Source organism: Oxyura jamaicensis, chromosome 14, assembly GCF_011077185.1.
Source record: "Oxyura jamaicensis isolate SHBP4307 breed ruddy duck chromosome 14, BPBGC_Ojam_1.0, whole genome shotgun sequence".
NCBI classification, from domain to species: domain Eukaryota; kingdom Metazoa; phylum Chordata; class Aves; order Anseriformes; family Anatidae; genus Oxyura; species Oxyura jamaicensis.
Window position 1 is genome coordinate 6,928,053 of NC_048906.1, and position 21,075 is coordinate 6,949,127.

At 38.5% G+C, this 21,075-nt stretch overlaps 1 long non-coding RNA gene across 1 annotated transcript in view; it reads right to left on the reverse strand.

Moving 5' to 3' along the window:
• LOC118174327 overlaps window positions 1-19,144 on the reverse strand; it is a 202,879-nt gene extending 183,735 nt beyond the window's left edge. The window contains exons 1-3 of the long non-coding RNA XR_004754618.1: window positions 19,063-19,144; window positions 18,081-18,161; window positions 11,511-11,706 (exon numbers count right to left, since the gene is read on the reverse strand). This is a non-coding gene — a long non-coding RNA (uncharacterized LOC118174327). The remainder of the gene's footprint in view (window positions 1-11,510; window positions 11,707-18,080; window positions 18,162-19,062) is intronic.
• Window positions 19,145-21,075: the final 1,931 nt, after the last annotated feature.

Sequence of the window (21,075 nt, forward strand, 5' to 3'; positions counted from 1 at the left end):
TCATAGAATGGTCTGGGCTGGAAGAGATCCCAAAAAATCATCACATTTCCAGATATGTGCTATTCTACAGTCACATACACCATGGATTACAACTCATAGAGTCATATATGTTGAAAGAGACCACCAGCCTGACCTACTGAGTCCCACCACTAAAGCACGTCCCTTAGTGCCACATCCACAACATCTCTTAAATATCTCCAGGGACAGGGACTCCACCACTTCCAATGCTTGACCACGCTCCCTGTGAAGATATTCTTCCTAATATCTAACCTAGACCTCCCCGAGGTTTCGATGACTCATGCTAAATTGTTCCTTGAAGGAGGAAGTAGAGGAAAACCTGACATTTAACTGTAGATAATAATTAAACAGTGCATGAATCTAAACACTTAAATGAAAAATGGGCTGTTCCTGCAAGTGCATTACACTTCTTTTACTCTTGAACAATGTTTCTGGAAGGTTGACAGTAATGCATTGTAGGAAATAAATATATTTAATCTGAAAGAGGGCTTCACTGTATCAGCCTTGAAGAGGTTGAGAACCATCATGCTGTTTGGGTTTCCTTAGAGACCGGTTTGTAAGGGAATTGTTTAAAAAAGTAGTGAGAGATAAAGAGCCAGTGATAGAGAATCATGATTGACAACAATCTGGGGGTGTTTCTAGGAAGGAACTCCAGTTTGTAAAATCAGTAGTAGCAGAAAAGAGATAATCAATTACCAGAGAATTAAGTCCAATAGTTTAAGGTAACTGGACGTAAGGTAAGGCATTGCTTCAAAATGGAAGTTTTGAGCCGCTGCCTTTGGCATTCAGTAACGTGGTAATTGACAAACAGTCCTTCACTGAGGGATTCTAACAATAAAAAGCTGTACGTGATGGATTAGTGTGATAACGGCTACTGGTATGACTATCAAGGTTAAGGGCTGAAGAAGTAAAGTTCTTTCTTCTTACATATTTGGATCTTGCTTTTCAGATAAAAAGTATTGTTAGCTAAGGAAAAAAAAAAAAAGTGAAGGTGACAATGTACAATGAAGATATCCTTCAAGAAAATGCTGACAGCTAAGAATAGCAGAGCCATGAAGAGACATATAAATGGCTGCATTCATTGCTAGTGTCTTAATCCAATCTCAAAGATAAATATATACAGGCTTTCTCTTGTAAAAACATCTTGCTACTCCAGAAGCACAATAATATTTACTATTGCTAGGGAAAGAATTCTGCACCAGGCAACATTTGAGAATGAAAACATAAATGATAATAATAATAGTTAAAAAAAGAAATCATCGGTCAAGAGAAACTCAAATTTGACTGAAAATAGACTGTTGTATTTCATTCTAAAACTAGACCTCTGGTAACGCAAGTGCCAGCATCCCTGAAGTGGCTAAGCCACAGTTTTGGGGTTTACATCAGACCAAGGTAAGTTAGCAATATAATCCCTAGATCTAATTATTATTTGCCTGAGACCTGGTCTTCTGAATTCGGTCTTCTGAATCCATGGTGGGAGCTCTTACCTATCTGACTAGACTGCATGGCAAAAATGCCTCACAGGTAGAGCCCAACATGCAGGAAACTCTCAGGAAATCAAGCAGCCGGCTATCTGCTATCCAAAAACTTTCTGGGCTTGTCAGAAAACACTAGGTATTTGCTTTCATCAGAACAGATGGACTTCCATAAAATACTTCAGTTTTCACCTGACAGGAAGAGAAGGGCCTCAAGGGCATCAGAATGGCTCTGAGCTACTGATGTGTGGCATCTCTGCCTCAAAGAAAAGACAAATTAAGCCCTAACATGAATCAGGAAAGTAATTTCCAGAAATTAGAGAGACATATTAAAAGGATTTACAAGACATTTGTGCGGCATTATTGGGTACACATAGATACAATTGTATTCATTCTTCGTCAAGATAGCCGAGGACAAACTGAAGCTGATGAAGGAACAGTCTGTAAGGATGATGGCAAAACAGACCTCATCTTACAAAGACAACTAAAAGCTTAGCTTGTTTAGCTAAGCAGAATGAAGGCTGAAAGAGAAAGTAATTGTCTTCTATAAATATGCCCAGGGGAGTAAGCAGCATGGAAGCAGAAAATCTATTCAAACTAAAGGACCATGTCGCCATGAGAACAAACTAATATAATATTTTGGCTGAAAATTAAAGGGGAGTTTTCTAGAACAAAGATTCAGAATAGCAGTAACAGCAGTTGGAGGCAAGCAATCTAACTACAGACCTGTGTGAAAAAAATGTCTCAGACCCTGGTTTCAACAAATACTGGAGCCATGATTCAGTAAGATGTTCACAGCTTCACAAAACGGAAGAGCTACTTTTAATGAAAAGCCTTAAAAAAAAAGAAGCTGTTTTTCTGCAAGCAATTCAGCCAAAACTATTTCTATATGGTTTTTGTTTTGGTGACTAAATGATAAAACAAGAGGGAAACGAACTGATATACCTATAAAACAGGCATTTTGGCTTCAATACAACTGAAAGATCTTTGTTCCTGGTGAATTTTCAGAAGAAGTACTACAGACAACAGCCTCTGTCTGGACTTCACACATTTGAGGTGCGGGAAGTACGTTCAGCCACTTCTGAACAAATAACTAACAAAATAGCTTCTGTGATATTTTAGTCCTACCTTGATCCAGGATCCCTTTTTAAATGCAGATAATCAACAATTTTAACAAGCTTTCTTCGGCAGCATGGTGTCTGGTGAGATGACAGTGTACATCTGAGAGCAGGACTAGGCCTCAGCAGATCATGCTTGGAGAAGACAGAGCAGGCAAACACTTCAGGAAATCGGCTACTGAGAGAATGACGAAGGACCTGCTTTACAGATTTTGAGGGCTGCTGCTGCTGGGGTTATAGGTGCATGAAGTGGCAACCGATGCTTTTTAAAGCCCCTTCCTCATAAAAGCAGCTTTCACCACTCTTCCCCTAGGAGCAATCTCCAGAGCTCTTCTCCTACCCTCAAAAAACGTGACCTTCCTCAACTAGGCCAGCCCTGCTCTGGAGCCAGCCCAGCATCCGTGAAAGCAGTGGCAAAGCTCCATTTTACACTCTGCTAATAAGAAACCCTAAACAGCCTATTAACTCCTGCTATTAAATTTCCATAATATAAATAACTGGCCTAAATGCAAGTTCTCTGTAGGATGTGTTGCAGGGTTGCCATCATATTTATTACCTGACAAACTTTAAGGGAATTATTTGCTTTCCATTTATTAATAGTAAAACTACTTTTTTTTTTTCTTTTCTTTTTTTTTTTTTTTAATCCAGCAAATGCTTACACTCCCATGACAGAAAATGACTCTATCACTGAACCAGTATGCAGAGTAATACACGCATGGAAACAGCTGGCCCAGCTGAGCTCATTTTTGTTCTTGTGTTTTCACATTAGTTGCAATGCAGTGAATGAAATAGTCTAGGCCATGCTGACAATGCACAAAGAATATGTTAACCTCTCCGATGCTGAACAATTCACTTTCCTGTCTTTGCAAATGACCTTCAAAATCTATCATCTTAGCTCTAGAAGAGCCAACAACAGCCCACAAGCAGAGCCAAAGTTGCAGCTATGTCCCACAGCAGACAATATGGGTTGAGATTGCTTTAGATCATGCATGATCATATAAATGTGACACAACTTCTTTCACTACATGAACGTTACCAAACAGTTCTGGCCTCTGCAAAGTTTTAATGACCTTTTAAGAGAAATGGCTTTGCTTTAAGGTTTATTCCCAGTATACTGAACCTGCAGAATGCATGAATACCGGACAGGCTGTGCCACATGTTTATGTATATAAGGCTGCTAACTGTGAACAGGTGTTTGCGCCTCAGAGCGCCGAGCACAAGGATAACAGTAATATTTGCCGGGGTTTTCATGTCAGCAGCCTGATAACAAAAAATTGAGATTCATATTTTAAAATGTTTTCAAAATCAGATGCATTCGTGTTAGCGCTTTGATTCAGGTTGAGCTTTTGTGATCAAGCTAAAGAGGTACAGGAAAGACAAATTATCTCCCCATCTTTGTCCCCTAACCAAAAAAATGCTGCATGAATTTGGAATATTTACCAAGAAACAATGAATTATACAGATGTAAGATACACAAGCATTTTCTGGGTGGCATTGTAATTACATGAGGCAGACCTAGGTTTCAGAGGGGTTTGATGCGAAGTTGTTTTGTATTCCAATTGCAGTATCTGAGTGCCATTGAAAACACAACAAAGCTGAAAGAGGTAGAAAAACAAAAACATCTCCTTTGTCCCCAGTGAATTCAACTTCATTAGTTTTGGCAGCTTTTCAAAGATCAGAAAAAAATATATTTGTTTGATCTTTCACTTCTTTCCCCTTAAGGTCAATGATTAAAATAGGATCAGCTCAGTGACTACACCTGCAGTTCACAGTCTGTTGGATAAACCTGCTAAGTACCATTTTGACTGCTGTGGGAAAAAGAAAAAAAAAAAAAAGAAAGAAATGATTCCAAGACATTTTATAACAGCTTTACCGAAGGGAGAAGATTGTTGCTTTCTCAGGTAACTGGAAGCCTGGGCCACAAGGCAGAACAATTCTGTTCTAATCATCTCTCTGCAGCAGACGTACCTGTTGTTACCCAACATGTGATACACACCAAAAATTTCAGAGACGTATGTCACAAGCTTGACACAGAAACCACATTCAGTCCCCAGTAAGTAAAACCATCTGCAGAATAGCTCAGGATTAGTAGGTTTGCCTTTTGGCAGGAAAGAATGGAAATACGAAAAGAGGGTTCTTCGTGAAATAAGAAACCATTCATCTAAAAGGTTGTGTCTGACATGCTTTGTTCTACCAATATTTAAGACAGTAATTTTCAGAATTCAGACAGACAGATAACTTGGTCCTTAAAATGCACTGGGTTCTGAGTTCCTTTCTGCATTACTGCTGCTTAAGGAAGGAAGGAAAGAAGGAAGAATGGAAGGAAAAAAGGAAGATGTGTGTTTAGATAACGTATAATTCTTTGGAAACTCTTAAGCAGACAGCACTGTGGACTGGGAAAAGCATCCCATTATCAACTTCAGAGATTTAAGGATTAGATTGAATCCTCTAAGACTAAAAAAAAAAAACAAAACAACTTTCCTTCTGCTCTTGTGATGGACTAATTCCATTTAGAAAATCTTCCTCAAAAGGAAGATAATCTTAATCTTTCTTTCAGGGGAAATAAATATATTTTACAACAAAGCATGACAACAATGGGAAATGTTGTCCAGGAGGACCTTAGGGCAGAAATGCTTCCCCGAGTACCTTACAGAGCCTTTCAGTGGAAAAAAAAAATTAGGTCTCTTGTTCAAACATTGAATGATAATGAGCAATTCATTCAGTCTTATTAGGATTTCAAATACGCATCCCAGACCATCATCACTCTCTGACAGAGAACCAATGTCTTTTTGATAAAAGGATTTTTGTTGTCTGATAGAATTAAAAAATTAAAAACACTGAGCTTCCAGCTCCAGGCACAGAGAGCACAGGAAAACTGTGACTGATGAACAAAGGTACTTCCAAGTCACCTTTATTTATGTCTTCTCATTATCAGAGTGGCTGGGAACCTAACCTCCTCCTCTGGAATAAGGTCGGATTAGTTGGAAATATGCTCTAAAATGATTGTGGTTGTCAAACCATTGAAAGGCTCTGTATGGAAACCTACCTCTGATACACACAGTGTGTAGAAAACAAAATATTGCTCAGTTTTCCTTCCTGTATCCACTACATATTGTTAGGAGGGCACCCAAACAAAAGCTGAGAGATTACAGAAATTTGGCAGTCCCTTCCTTGACAATCATCCACACTTTTCACGCCCTACAGCAAACACAGTTGCACATGAGCACTTCTGCAGATCGAGCCAGTTGTAGTTCACTATGTAAAAAACAAAAGCACAGATTTCACTGTCAGAAAGCTCATGAAAATACGGGACCATTAGTCTTATACAGGACAGAGTGTGTATATGAGTATTATGTGTGCTTGTGTATAAACAGACACATGATCATTCCCATACTGCAGCTTGGAGCATGGTTCTCTGTTTTGTAGCCTAGGAAACTTTGGTGTCAAGAAGTCTCCCAAACCCCAGTACAGAAATTCACTACCAAAAAAGTACACTCTTAACATCTCATGTGCTATGAGGCTAGAAATTTAGATTAACTTTTCAGTATCTATATCCACAATTAAAGGAGAAAAAGATAGTAAAGATAGTAAAGAGCTTTAAGACAGCAAAGTTGTTTGCTCAAATTGCCGACGACCTATGTGATCACTAACTCGGGCCTGCTGAAACTGATGTTGGAGCATTTTGTTGAATTGTTTCAGTCAGACTGTGCTTTGAATCTAGACTGACCAACCATAAAATTGCTGAATCTGATTTATTTTATCAGATTTCTCTTTTACTGCTACAAAATCTGATGTCTGATTTTAATTTGAACTGACAAATTTTAAGGGGAAAGACTGAAGGAGCGGGGAGATGAATCCAGGCAGAAATGCCTTTTTTTTTTTTTTTTTTTCCCCAGCAGGTCAGAAGTTCTTCAGTCCCTTTTTACTAAGTAAAAACTGGGCAGTTTTATGACTGTAAAGTAAAGAGCCAAAGCAACACTATTTTTCCCTTCGTTAAGAAAGAGAAAATCAAAAACTACTCCCCCTTCTCCCTCCCAGGAAGCACAAAGCAACAGAAAAGATTCCACCAGACACAGAGTACAATAGAAAAAGTAGCACAAATTACAGAAAACATGGGGGAAGAATGGCATGCTTGAGATCTCATTGCTTTTTACAATGGCTTAAACCCAAGAGAAATGTCTTGCTATAAAAATTTTAAGAATTATAGAGAACGAAGTTCTAACACAAGAGAGTTGAAAACATTTAGTTATAAATCTTTTTATAACAAAGAAAACCAAACAATTGGAATAACTTGCAACACTAACAGCTCCTCCAGATTATTTGTATACTAATTCATTATTTATTTATTTTTTAAAATGGCACTATTAGTCTAATCTCATTCCCATTTAAATAAATGGAAAAATGCTAACATCTTTTTTTTTAATCAAAAGCCTGATCGATGCAGGGATTAGTCCCTGTAGGTCATTTGCTCACAGTTTGCTGGATGACACTACATATAATAACTTTAAAGCACTTGGAACATTTCAGATTGGTATCCAAGGAACTCACAATGCATGGAACTTGATATTCCTTGTCATTGCAAAGAGTTACTGGACCTTCTGAAAAAATCTTTTCTGGGAGAAAAACTATGAGGAAACAGTCCTTTTGATTGCAATAGACATTTTAGTAAATAAAGAAAAATGGGACAAATTATTTTTTAAAAATCTCATTAGAGACACCAAAATATTGATTAAGCTGCTCTGAGTAAGCTCTTGAGAACTGAAGCTAAAAGAAGTCCTAATAATCAAAAGAAAGTCTGTTATAGCAAAAAGTGTTATGGTATCAATAACTGTTAATGAGCAACTTCAGCAGCCTCTTGCAGCAAGAACAAATCATCTATCACTTTCAGAGAGCTGTGGGTCGAGACTTGCTGAAAAACAGCACAGGATTACAGGAAAGCTAACTGAATTGCTAACAAAACATTCTCCACCAGCTTTCTAAAGTAATACTGTGAGATAACAAGCAAGTTTATTAGCCAAAATGGGTCCCATGCTAACACTGGGTTGTGCAGTCACTAAAAAACACCAAGGCTAGAGCATCAAAAGCTGTTCACTAAATTAGCAGAAGAGCAACTCTAAAGTCAGGACATAAAAATGTCCTGGTTTTGTCTGGGATACAGTTTGTTTTCTTCATAGTAGCTGGTGCGCTGCTGTGCTTTGGATTTAGGAGAAGAATAATGCTGGTAACATTGATGTTTCAGTCCCTTCTAGTCCCCATTTTTTTTTCCCTTTCTTATGAAATTTTCTTTATCTCAGCCAACAAGTTCTTGCACTTTTACCTTTTCAGTTCTCTCCCCCATCCCACCGAGGTGAAGTGAGCGAATAGCTGGTTGGTGCTTTGCTGCCTGCCTGGTCAAGCCAGGCCAAAAACATATGTGGGATTTGGTCTTCAAGAATGAAGAGGGTATGATCTAACTAATGCTTATCTAGGATTGATTTAGATTTAACTTGGTCAAAAAAGGAGTCAGCTCATTTACTTCCAGCTCATTCTGTGTTAAGACATTCAAATTCTGCTTCCAGGATGTGAAAATAATTATTTTGCTTAAAGCAGAATATTGCTTGTATAAAAGAAAAAGCCCTAGAACAACCTCACATCTCCCCACCCATCTCACCCTCCCATCATCAGGCTTTAAGTACTACATTTTGAAGTTTTGCTGTGTTTTTACTATATTTAGAACAGCAAACATCTGGATATTCTGTACATTATTCCCCCCCCCCCCCTTTTTTTTTTTACTATACTGAATAGAAGGCATCAGGTAATACCTCTGCTGCTTTCTAAGGGAAATAGGACAAAGAGTGGGTCTGAGCTATCAGTGTCAGAATGTACAAATGTCTGTATCAATGAGAATCATCTTAACTGGCTTGAAGTATTCCCTGGCTATATCAGGAACCTGACTTTGTGGCTTGGCCACCTTCTGTGTCCTCAAGGCCCTCCTAAGGAAGGAAAGAGATGCAATTTGGTAGGCTTAGAAGGGCTGACTTCTGGTCATTACTACTTCAAACCTGTTCATATCTGACTGGGCATTGCCTCTTCTTGAAGAATGAAAAAAAGAAAAGATGACTAAATAATATGTCTTTCAGAAGCGCAGTTATTCCTTCCAGTTGACATGAGGTTCATTTGCAAACACAGAAGGCAAGAAAAGTAACTCAATCTCTTTATCCACGTATAACTGTTGAGTTTAAGGGAGCACTGTTGTAAAATGATTCCCTGTGACCTATTTCTGCAATCAAGCTGCTGCCACGAACAGTGAGCATAAAACTGAAGAGAGAGTGAAAGAGCGAGGAAAAGCAGAAACACAAAGAAAACACTTTAGAAAAACAAATCAAGACAATCTAATTCCAACACACTCACAGTCTCATTGGTCTTAGCAAGGAAAATTATACATATTCCATTGCATGTAACTGTGGCTTCCAAACACCATTTGAAAGCTCAAGTGTTGCCACAGAGGCAATATTTCATTACCTTTATACAGAAATACAACTGGAAGAGACTTCTTGGATCACAAGGCCAATGTTGGGCAACTGGTGGCAATCAAGTTGTGGAAAGAAATCACCTGTTTTCTAGAGTAAATTCCCTAACACAGCTCAAGCCTGGCATGTGTTCCTACCACAGTAGTTATGGAGTTTTGCTTCCACTAAGAGACCAAGCTGATGCTGAAGTAGCCTGTAAAAACGTACAACTGAGCCAGGATTAATAATTTTCTGCAGATCTGTCCATTTGCCACAACATCAAGCTTTCAACAACATTCAAGAACTACTGATTCAGTGAAGCTGAGGTTAAAGAACTTCTACAGGTAGAAAATTTAGAGCCTGCCCCTGAAAGTCATTGGTGGCTTTTTTTTTTTCCTTTTTTTTAAAAATATATATATATTTGTTTTTTGGGTTTGTTTTTGCCGTTTAAGACTTTTGTCCCAGGAAAAGCAGATCATTAGTCACTGGAAAACTTCAAAAGCCATGATATATCTCATTTTGTTTGGGTTCAGATGACTTTCAGAGAACTCTTTAAATCATCAGTTTATATTAATTTAAGTAATCTGAAGTACTGACTGCATATTTGAGGTAACAATGTCAAAGCCTTAGAAGAACTGTATTATTTTTGACACATACCAAAACAGTAACCTTTCATATAGTTTTTGCAAAAGTGAGAGTTAGAATGCATGTAGCATCAGTTCCATTTTCAAATTAGTGCCTCTGGCATGTAGTAAAGAAGCTGAAATCTTTGGGGGATATCTGGTAGTGCTTCCAAAAATTGTTACTGCTGTTTCTAATGCAGTGCTAATCTGATGTAGCACTTTTCTATTTTTCTCCTGTATTGAGAACACTGTAGGCGTTTACTGAAACATTTTAAAATGATTCTATGACTATATGTCAATTATCACTATATTATGAATAAACACTTTTAATACATCACAATAGGTATCCCTTTTCTCAATCCCAGAGTTGTCTGCTTTGTGAGCGCAGGTGAATCCTACCCTTCCCCTGTATAGAAAGAGCCCCACAGCTTCCCCACATCTTGGAGTTAATTTTAAGATACAGAGAATTGGAATTTTCTGTGGATTAATACAGAAGAGCCAGAGGGTTGTATCAGTTCTCTGTTCTTACTGAATTTGCGTAACTTACAGAGCTGCCCAGTTTTCACCAGAAATACAGAGAAAGTAGAAACCAGAGTGGCACACTGACTTTTTAACTCTCTATGAAGGACTATTTGAAAAAAAAGAGGTTTGCCTACAAGTTTAATTACGTTGACAGAAATAAATAAACACAAAAAATAGGCATTCTCCAAAAAAAAAGTTTTTACTTAACCTTTTTTTTTCTCCGAAGAGAAAAACTGAAAATAAATAATCAACCTAGAGAGCCATTACTTATTTTTTTTCCTGTTCTTAGATGAATGGAAGATAACACAGTATCCAACCTGAGCTCAAATTTCTAAGTACTTACAATTTGAAAGAGAAAATAAAAATAATTTAAAAGCAAAAATCCCTGTGAAAACCCTTAAAGTATTTGGAGTATTTCAGAAGACTGTCTTCTGCAGTATAATACAGACAGACAAATTAGTGACCAATATATGCAAATAATATTAATATCCACTAAAGATGTTTTAAATTTTGGCACTGGTTACTCTACATTTATATTATCTTTATGACTTCTCATATACTACGCAATTTCACTGAGATAAAAATGATTTCCTATCAACAGATTTTTAATCATATAAACTTATTAGTATTTGTATTTAATCTTTATGGCTCACATGCTTTAACCCACCATTTTAAAATTGCTGATTGGATGATGACTACAGAATCCATTATAATATGTCAAGAAAAACTAAGTGTTAAAAACAGATAAAATAATTAATCTTTATGCAATAAAATAATTAATATTTTTTAACAAGTATGAGAAGAATCTTTACTGTTCAGTGCAATAGCTATTAGAGTATCGGCTGGAAGATGAACCATACATGAGCTATACTCTTGGCACTGCTGTTAACTTTGCTGGACTTGCCTATGATCACCAACACCAAAACCTTCACAGTTAGCCACAAATTTTGTGGTTTACATTTCCTTGAACAAAGGCTGATGGCAAGTTAAGAAAGCAATTGTTGACATCAGTGTTCCACCTTTACATTAAGTATAATATCAGCTCTACATGATTCAGTGAGGTTAAGTGTACAGTTGCTGGCCAAAAATATTTTGTAAGCTAAGTGTATTTCTCTTACTTGTTCTATTAGATCTTTCTAGTCATGGAACTTATCCAAGTGAAACTTAATTATGTTGTTGTTTTGTGTTTTTTTTTTTTGTAAGACCTGATTTTGTTTTTCATGTTTTGGAAGTGCAAAAGAACTAATTCTAAAGAAGCTATCTTACCTTTCTCACTGGTTTCCATTCTCCAACAGACGTGATGATGCTTCTTCTCAGTGTTATGTCAAGAAGAAATCAGCATACTCTCGCATCACTTCCTAGTGTGATGTTTTCAGGATCTCATCAAAGATTGCTATCCTGAAATCTTACCTGGCATATGAAGAGGAGGAAGATCAGGAGCAGCATCTTCCTTGAAATAAACCTGATGAAATAAAGTTCATGTTTTATCATTTTCATCTCATGCTATAGAAAAGCAGGCTAAAAAATAGAATGCTTATTTATGCTAATAAGCTTTTCTCTCACCCAGCAAGAAGTACAAGCACCAAGCAGTATCATCATTTTGTATTAGACCATGGTAATATATTCCTGCAAAAACTTGCCACTAATCACTGAGATACAAATCCCAGGGCCACAAACAGATTTCATTTTTGTCTATTTCCATCACTGGAGTGGAACAAATACAAATCTTTCGGAAAGCTTATTTTGACCTACAGTTCCAGGTTTCATCTCCCCGTACGAAGTATTTGAGTGTGCTGGAATAAAGGATGGCACAGTTAAGGAGAAACTCCAGTTTCATGCCCCTTCTATGCCCTTGGTTTATTGCACAACGGGTTGGAGATTGCAGGAGCTTTTCTTTTGCTGGATAAATGGAAGCTATTAACGAAGTACTTGTAGTGGAACATCTAGGAAACATCCTGGGCTCTTCATTAGCGTAAATGCCAATACATAGCACAGCCACTATGTAAAAGAGCCTGAAACTTTTAGTAAGAAGGATGGAGGGAAAGGAGAGAATCAATATATGTATTTTTTTAATTTCTGCTTCATTTAATTTAAACATTTTGTATCTTCCATTTGTGAAGTGAATACTAAGTGAAAGGCCTCAGCATTAAACTGTACACATAGATCAATCAAGTCAACTGCATGTTCATTTGCACTCTGTTTACAAGTTCCTTCCTGCAGTCAGCACCACGCAGATGTCCCTGAAGGAGCCATGTGGGAGAAGCCCCCACTCAGACTAGGCTGCACATGAATCACACATGCAGTTTTGTCTTTCACCCACCAGAATGTAAATGCAGGGTAATACCAGCAAGTTCAACGTGAAAAAGAGAATTTTAGTCATAATCCATATATTTGTGTTCAGCTTTCTGATAGTTTGCACTACTGCCAGGCCCAGCAAGGAATACTCAGGAACCAAGCAGTGCTTGTTCAGCTTGAACAAATTCACTCTCTTTTTCCCCCAATCAAAATTATGAATTGCAGAGTTTTTTTCATTTCCTCTACAGATACCATTGCAACGTCAAATCCTGTGCGGGCAAAGCTAGCCAGAGACTACAGATGACTTAAAGCTAGCTGCCTCCCAGGTGCTGAACATTTGTGGGGTCTTATAGTTCATGTTGGCCCACTTGTGAGCAGTACAGATCATTTTAGTTAATACACGGTGCCTACACCATTCAGCCTTACTTGGTTTGTCATTCCTGATCACTTTTCCCTGTGTTCCACGTGTTTTTTCATGGTGGTTACATATTTGAAGTCTGACTGCCAAAAAAGCAGCCTACTCATAGCTTATACAGTTTGATGGGTTATGTCAGCATCCCTGATGCAAACCAAAGGTAATTAAAATGACTGGAGAAAGTCAAAGCTAACAACTTGGCCCAGAAAGTGTATGTTTTATCTAGATTTCTTCTGACTTTGACCTTCACTTTAGAACCAAGCACGCTGCAGACAGAAGATGTCAGGTGTCACCTACTAGCACTAGACTACGCACATTCAGTTTTCTGTGTTATTTTTACTGTCAAATCCATGGACTTTGCATTTTTTGGGCTGCATTCTTCCCAGTTTGAGTCCAAATGTTTAACCTTGGAGGTTTCTTTGGGCCAACTCGCAGTCACATCAGTGACGCTAGCAGTGTCATTCATGTCGTCTACAATCAAACTCCTGTTTGCAGACAGCTGGCAAAGGTTCACTCAATTAAGGGGTAGCTGAGCAGTGCAGAAAAACTTGGTGACACCCCACACACCAAACAATGCATCTGTCCCTAGGAAATAGCTCTGTTGTTTTCTTGTGGTCAAGACAACTTGAGTCTACTTTAGTGCAATGTTTTTTCTTAAATAGTCATTTAATTTTTCTTTATGCTGTATTTTAAATTGGGACGGAGTGGGATTTGTGTTTTTCTAGAAACCAGGTAGAAAATCTGAAAAAGACGGATACTTTTCCTTAAGAAAAACAATATCCTTGTACAATCCCTTACTTTCCCTTTTAGTTACATTCTAGTGCAGAGGTTCAATAAGTTTCTTCTACCATATGAATACAGAACTAATGCCTAAATATTTATATGGCTCATATAAATATTTATATGGCCCACTTCATCAGCTAATCATAGTCATTATTTTTTGATTGCTTTGACAAACTGCCTGACTAAACAGCACTACAAAACTTAAGAAATATTTTACACATTCCTTGTTGGCTCAACTTCATGTTTTAAAAAACAAACAAATGAAAAATTTAGATTGGATGCACTCTCCTGAATCTCTGTTCACATGACACAGCTGAGCCTCTGAATTAGTGTAAATGTAACTACCCATCTTTGGCATCTCAAATGACTATGACATTTCAAAAGTTATACAGGCCAATACAGAAAAGTCCTTCTCATTTTAAATTTTTAGTTTCAATTTCTGGTTTTGTTCTGTTATAGATTTTTATTTCTAAGAGATTGGGAAATAACAAAGAATTGGGCCTTTCATAAACAGAGGCATCCTACATATAGCTAATAAGCAGACATGCTCATTGGAGACGATCCCAGGTTCAAATCTTTGTCTTGCTTCCCTTTGATTTAGACCAGATGCTTATAGGTCTGTGCCATTCTGCACAGATGCTCAGAAAACAAGAGGGATTCTTTTGTCATGAACTGACTTCATAAAATATCAGCTGATTCAGACTATGGGACTAATCCTAGTCCAGCAGCCAGGGATGTAGGTTACCTGTTTCTAGTTCTGGTTCAGAATTTGGACTAATTGCTGATTCACTCTGAGTGCTTTCTCTCTCTTTTTTTTTGGTTTTGTTTTGTGTTTCTTAGAAAAAAAATACTATTTGGGGCTGTGGAAACCTTTGCAATGATCATTTCTGAACACTTCACAAAATTCTATTTCTTTCATGAAAGTGAGAAGGAAAGAAGCCTGCTGAAGCTGTTGGAGCCCTCCAGCAAATACCTCGCTGCACACCTCCAGAGATGCTTGTGTGCAGCTTGTAGGCCTCACGTTGATGCAGCGACACACCATTTTAAGAAAGGACATAAATCTGAAGATCACATTAAGAGCTACCAATGCAGTACCTTTCTGTTTTCTCAAATTCAGTAGCACTTCAGCACAATTCATCTTGATTATTTTCTGGGAAGACAGAGGGTGTTGTGGAGACTTTCTGAGTTGACGATTCATACATTTGCCTTCCTCCAAGAAAACATTGAAGCAACACAGTTAACATGAAAGGAATTTACTGGACCCTTATTTGCACCAGGGTACATCTAGAAAAGAAAAAGAGATAATTGAGGTGAACAGGTAGCCAGAGGAATGCTTTCTTTCAAACCACGGATATCTTTTTAGATATCCTCTTTCCTATAATGCTTCTTATTCCTTCCTTCCAAATGGGTACTTGTTTAAGGATATGATATCCTGACTGCAGGTGTTGCAGTGACACTGTAACGCATCCTGCCAGTGCACCTCCTGCCGGGGCAATCTCTCTCAGAAGCACAAAGGCTTTGGATTCTCAGCTCCCATCTCCTCTGTCACCTACACAAAACAATTGTGCAGCTTTGCCCTTTGTACTTTCCAACAAACTCTCCCATGTGTTTTTATTTTTGTTGCTGTTTTGTTTTAGAACTTGATCCAACACAGTGGGTGGTCTTTAGAGGAGACTTCTGAAGATGAGGGAATGTTTCAAGACCATTCTTCATCCTTTGAAAGATTGCCTACAATGAGAATCTTGTCACTAGGAAATATTTAAAGAGACATTAAAGTTACAGGTCCTAGCCTTAAGGGAAAGGAAACAAAGAAATGAGAGACATCAGCTAAAGAAGATTTTCTTAACCTTGAAATTTCCCCTACCAAGCCATATGCTGCAGCTTCTCAAAGGGTATTGCTGCAGTACAGGGAGAACAATGAGTATTAGTTGAATAATCAGGATAGATTATCGAAATATATAAAATCAAAGTCTGTACCCTACAGCAAGTCATAAAGAAAAGCAGCCATCTGGAGCTTTAGAAATGTTTCTAGCTTTGTCAGTAAGACTTTATTATAAACACACAATATCGGCTGCTAATTAAAAAAGCTACAACTAAGCATTCTCCATCTCTCCAGGAATTTTTTCCTATATACTTCAACATTCGAACTGTGATCTTCGGAAAAAGATCTTTAAGCTTCTGTGGCCACAGGAGAATGACTAGAGGATCTTTGATTTCCCTCATTCACTTCCAATATCTAGAACAAGTCTGGACCAATGAGTACTATGAAGTTTGCCTCTTCAGTCCTTGCCGAATTCTGGCTTTCTTGCTGATATCAAGAACCTTCTACCCAGCATTACGAAAACAAACACAGAAAATCAGGTGAAAAGTCTGACAAAGAGCACCACTGTAGGTTCCAGCAAAAGCCATGGAACTTTTTGACACTTATGTAAATGACAGCTGGAGAGAAAGGTACTGAAGCATTAAAAAAAAATAAAAAAAAAATGTACCCTTTATTTCTTTTAAAGCTTTTGTTTTTACTAAGGATGTTGAAAATTTATGTTTAACTTCTGGTCAGGAATATACTTTCAGGAACCACATAATCCTGCACAATACATGCCTTTTGTGTTGCATTTAGAGCTTTCAGTATAAGCACCCATCAATATAAAAATTGATACGAACAATCAGACTAGCAACCTTGCTCTTCAGACAGATACGAAGATTGTGAGCACCTAGAGTACTCTGCTAGACTAGCTTCTTTTCATTAGCTACTGAGGCAAATGCTTTCCCTCCTCACATAAAAAAAATAAATAAAAAAAAAAAACACTGAGCTAACACTTGCTTTCCATACAGTTTTCTACTCTCCCTTACAAATGTATCCCTTACAAACCCTCTAAGGGTCTCAATATTCTCAACCTCTTCAGCTGCAGCACTTTTCACACTCCCTATCCTAGAATAACCATTTGGCCATGTTACAAAGCAGTCACTGGCTAAGCAAAGACCTGAACTCAAAAGGTCTAAATTAAAAAGAAGAGAAAAAAATTCTGTCTTTCGTTAGTTTAATCAGCAGGTTCTCCAGCCTGAACAGATAATTCAAGTAGCCAGTCTGAAGCTGACTGCACTGGAAGACCACAAACCTGTATACAATAGTAAAATGGGAAATTACTACAGAAAATGAAGTTTCTTGAATCACGACTATTAAAAGCTGGCATTAGTTTGCTTTTTCTTTCAAATACCAGAAGGCAGTCTTCCTAAACTCAAGAGAGTGGAAGAGGTTTAAATCATCATAGTAAATTAGACAGTATCCTCTTTCTAAATCAGAAAATTCCCAAGTTAGTGAAGATATTTGAGACTTTATATTGTTTAGAACCTGTTCATACGTACATGCTCATAGAGGCAAGCACATACATAACATACACACTCAAAACCTGTCTTCACATAGCACTAACCTTCAGTACAGTGATGACAGTGGAACACGTTACTGCTCTCCCAGTCTGTGGTCCTCCTTTAAAAAGAAAAAAACACGGTGAGGTGAACACGGTGCAGACCCAGAGACACCTTCCTTTCCCCCTCTAGACACAGCAATGCTAGAACTATAGTGCAGATGGATGAAGTGGAAATAGGTCTGGGATGGCTCAAAGCCACACTTAAAGATAGCCTGCAGAGATTTCCACCTCTCCTCCCAAGAGATCTCGGCAGTAGCCAGCTGTTCTACTTCCTCTGTCCCCCCTCAACAAACTTCAATGTCTCACTAGATCAATTTCCAAGGACCAGACCCGTGTTTCCCCATGTGTGCACAGACGAGGCATGCAATGTATGCTACAGTCATGTTGGTTCATATATTTAGAGGCTTTTCTAAGCCAGAAGGTGCACTTTCATTCCTCCTTTCTGATACACCAAGCATCTCTGATGGAACAGGACACAGCACACAGAGCAACGCTTCTTGCAGGCAGGGGAGGTAAACACAGTGCAGTAAGAAGGACTGCTTGCAGAGGTTTCTGCACATAATGGTTCTTCGTGGTCTTGTCAAGTTCCTAACTCAGACTGATTGAACAAACAAACAAAAAAGCTACTTTGTTTCACATGATGAAAGGTGCCCTACTTACTGAGAAGACAAGTTACTTTTTGTTCTTTTGATTTCCTGCTGGCCAGGATGTACAGATGGTTTTTTGGAAAAAAAAAAAAAAAAAAGAAAAAAAAAAGGAACAGATGACACTGAAGCACAGAAGAGATTAACAGGGTCACTGGCTTGCACTCCCAGGGTCTGGTTGAAGGATTCCTGCTTCTTAAAATTGTGAGCACCGAGAGATGACGGACTCATCACTCAATGAAAAGTGAGTTATGACTTTGCAGCGTGAACTTACTTGGCTGCTTTCCCCTGCCTTGGTTCTTCAAGATGGGAAGGCTCACGGGAAATGGTTACTTTGATATTTTGTTCAGTTTTTCTCCAGAACATATTAAACATGAGGCATATCAGATACAAGTTCAGAGCATCTGCGCTAAATTCACAGTTGATATTGGTGATATTCTGCATTACTTCAGGTGACATTTTAAGCAGGTTATTTAATGTGCTAGTAAGCTTATAACCAGAACTATCTGTCTAGGAACAATAGGTCTTTTATAAAGAGATGCAAAACATGTAGCCACACTAGACTTGACATATATCAGGCTAAGACACGCAGAGTTAGCTAAGGACAGTTGGGTAGTGTGCTAACATCTTCATTATGCCAAGAAGACAACAGCAGTAGCACTAACAATACAGAAATATGGCAAGAGCATCTCATGTGACACCAAAACAGGCATCAGGTGAGATGCAGGACATGTTACACCAGCTGTGAAACTAGTCTTTGAACAGAGTAACTGCAGTGCAACATGGTGAAAACTCACGTTAAAAAACTGGCATGAAAAGGTACCATAGATGTAGGAAAACAAAAAAGCATGCCATCTAGATGCTTTTTGGCTCATTTTTCTCCATGATACACCTGCAAACAAAGTATTATGCTCACTTATATTCACATCCTATTGAACAGCAGATAAAGAAACCTAGATCATGCAAAAAATATAAAAATAAAACATAGAGCCGCCCCACAAGCCTAGCCTAGGGCTGTAGTTTCTGGTTTGAAGAATTAAGAACAAAATTTCTTTAGGGCTTCAACCTCTCATTATATCCATGTCCCTTCCAGGCTCCAGCATGCTTCTAGGGACAGACAAAGAAATTCAAGCCTCTATGAGTTTTTGGACTCACAAAGAGCTTCATGGCATAATGCTGCCAGGCTCATGTCAGTCCATATAAATCAGACAGATTTAATCTTCAGGCCAAATTGTATTTTCCTTAAATAAACTTACAGTTTGCTGACACAGACAGAACAACCTGCTCCTCAAATCTTGCTACCCTCTTGGCTCCTGGCTGACTCCAGTTTCTTTGTATCGTGACCTAGAAGAGAATAAGAAAAACAGACTCCTTACCTCCAAAAATCTATTCTGAATTTTTTTCCCGCTGTTTAAGTGCCAGCCTTGTCACCTGAAGGGTTTATGAGGGTACAGAGAAAATCCATGCAGTCTACTGGGATGCTGCAGGCAAGGAACTCCTAGGGTCTCTTCTAGCATCCTTCAAAGCATTTCAGACCAGGCTGCCATACACACATGGCTCTCTCCTGCAGACTGCTATGCAGAAATGCTCACAGTGTGCTTTGACTTAGATACAGGTACCTTAGACGGCTAAGATGGAGAGAAAGAAGCATCCTGGTTTGGTATATTTTGTCCTTAAGCAGTTTGGCTATTTGCTTTATGTTCTATGCTATGCTGCTGCCGTCACGGAAATCTGATCTTCAGGGAACAGAGATGAGGATCAATTTGACATATTTTTAGTGAATCATCTGTCTAGCAAATGAACCTACTCTCTGCATCTTTACAATTGCACATTGCAGAAAAAGCCAATGGGTGTCTGCTAGTAAATCTGGTGATAGATGAGCAAGGAAGGAAGGAACTAGATTATTCTGAACTACAACGGCTGCAAAGGGCTAAGAAGATCAGGAGGAGTATGGTCTGGGCATTAAAGTAATCCTACCCAGCTCCCAGTAAATAGCCAATCTGTTGAGTAAAGGAGGTACCGTTTTTAACTCCAATTTCTCTGACCATAACCACATTTTAACAGCAAGCACAGCAGGCTTAACAGTGGACTGACAGAAATTTCCAGTTCCCAAAACTGCCAGTTCCATTTTTAAAGCTTATATATTTCTTCATATTCACTGAATGCTTCTATCAGCAATATGGATGGCACCTATATTGAATGGACTCAAGAGAGGTCTGTGACTGGCAAGAGCTCAGCCAGCTTACCAGGCCCTATCCTGTTCTCTGGCATACCCGTCTTCCTGAGAGGAGAGCTCTAAATTTGCGTCACCGTGCAAATATGCCTACGTTTTTTGCTATCATCCATTTTACTGAAGCTAAAGCATCAAATGCATCCACTGGAGCAAATTTGCTGTCTCCATTTCCATGGATCCCTGAGTGCTGTTCTACCTCGTGTGATGCTATGACTCCCTACATGACCCATGGAAAAGAAGAACACCAAAACACACCAGAGTTTGCAAGAACAACAACAATAACAAAAGCTAGAAAGTGAAGCAAACGTATTTCCTGTTCACTTAAAATAAGAGAAAAACTGTTTCTAAAGGTTGACACAGTTTGAAGCACACTTTATGACTGCGGGTATAAAGGAAGGCTCACCTGGAAGCAAAAGAGGAGTCACTGCCCTAGTAAGCAATTGATTATCCCTGGTCCAAACACTGCAATTACATGTATGAGTATGTCTCATTTCTCTAATGGGAATGAGTTCAACGAGTTTCCACAGAACTGTCTGTGTGGATCCACCAACAAAAGGAATGTCAGCACAGATCATAAAGATCACAAAACTTCCTAAAAGAGCCCAACGAAACAGTACAAATTCAATGACTCTAAAGGCCTCTATATAAATTGCATTAGGAGGCATCCTGCTACTGCTGTTTACCAACAAACCCTCCTCTTCCGATCTATGAAAGTTTCATTAAAATATGTACTGCCTCATTTCTTTCCTGTGCCACATGAGCACTGCCCTCAAAGAGAATTTAATGCAGGAAACCGTGGGCCAACTTCTGCTGGCAGTGTCAGTGATAAACCTCCCGCTGGCTTACAGATGGAGAATTAAAAGCTCTACAATCATACACAGTATTAAGAGATCTCTCTGAATACAGTAGTGAAACTTCCACTTGCAAAGCAAGCAACTTCCAAGAGACTGGTTGATGCTGACGTCAGAACATAGCGTTTAACCTTTCTGTGTAACTGAAGCCTTAGACAGAACTGCTAGTTCTCTCAGGAATGGGG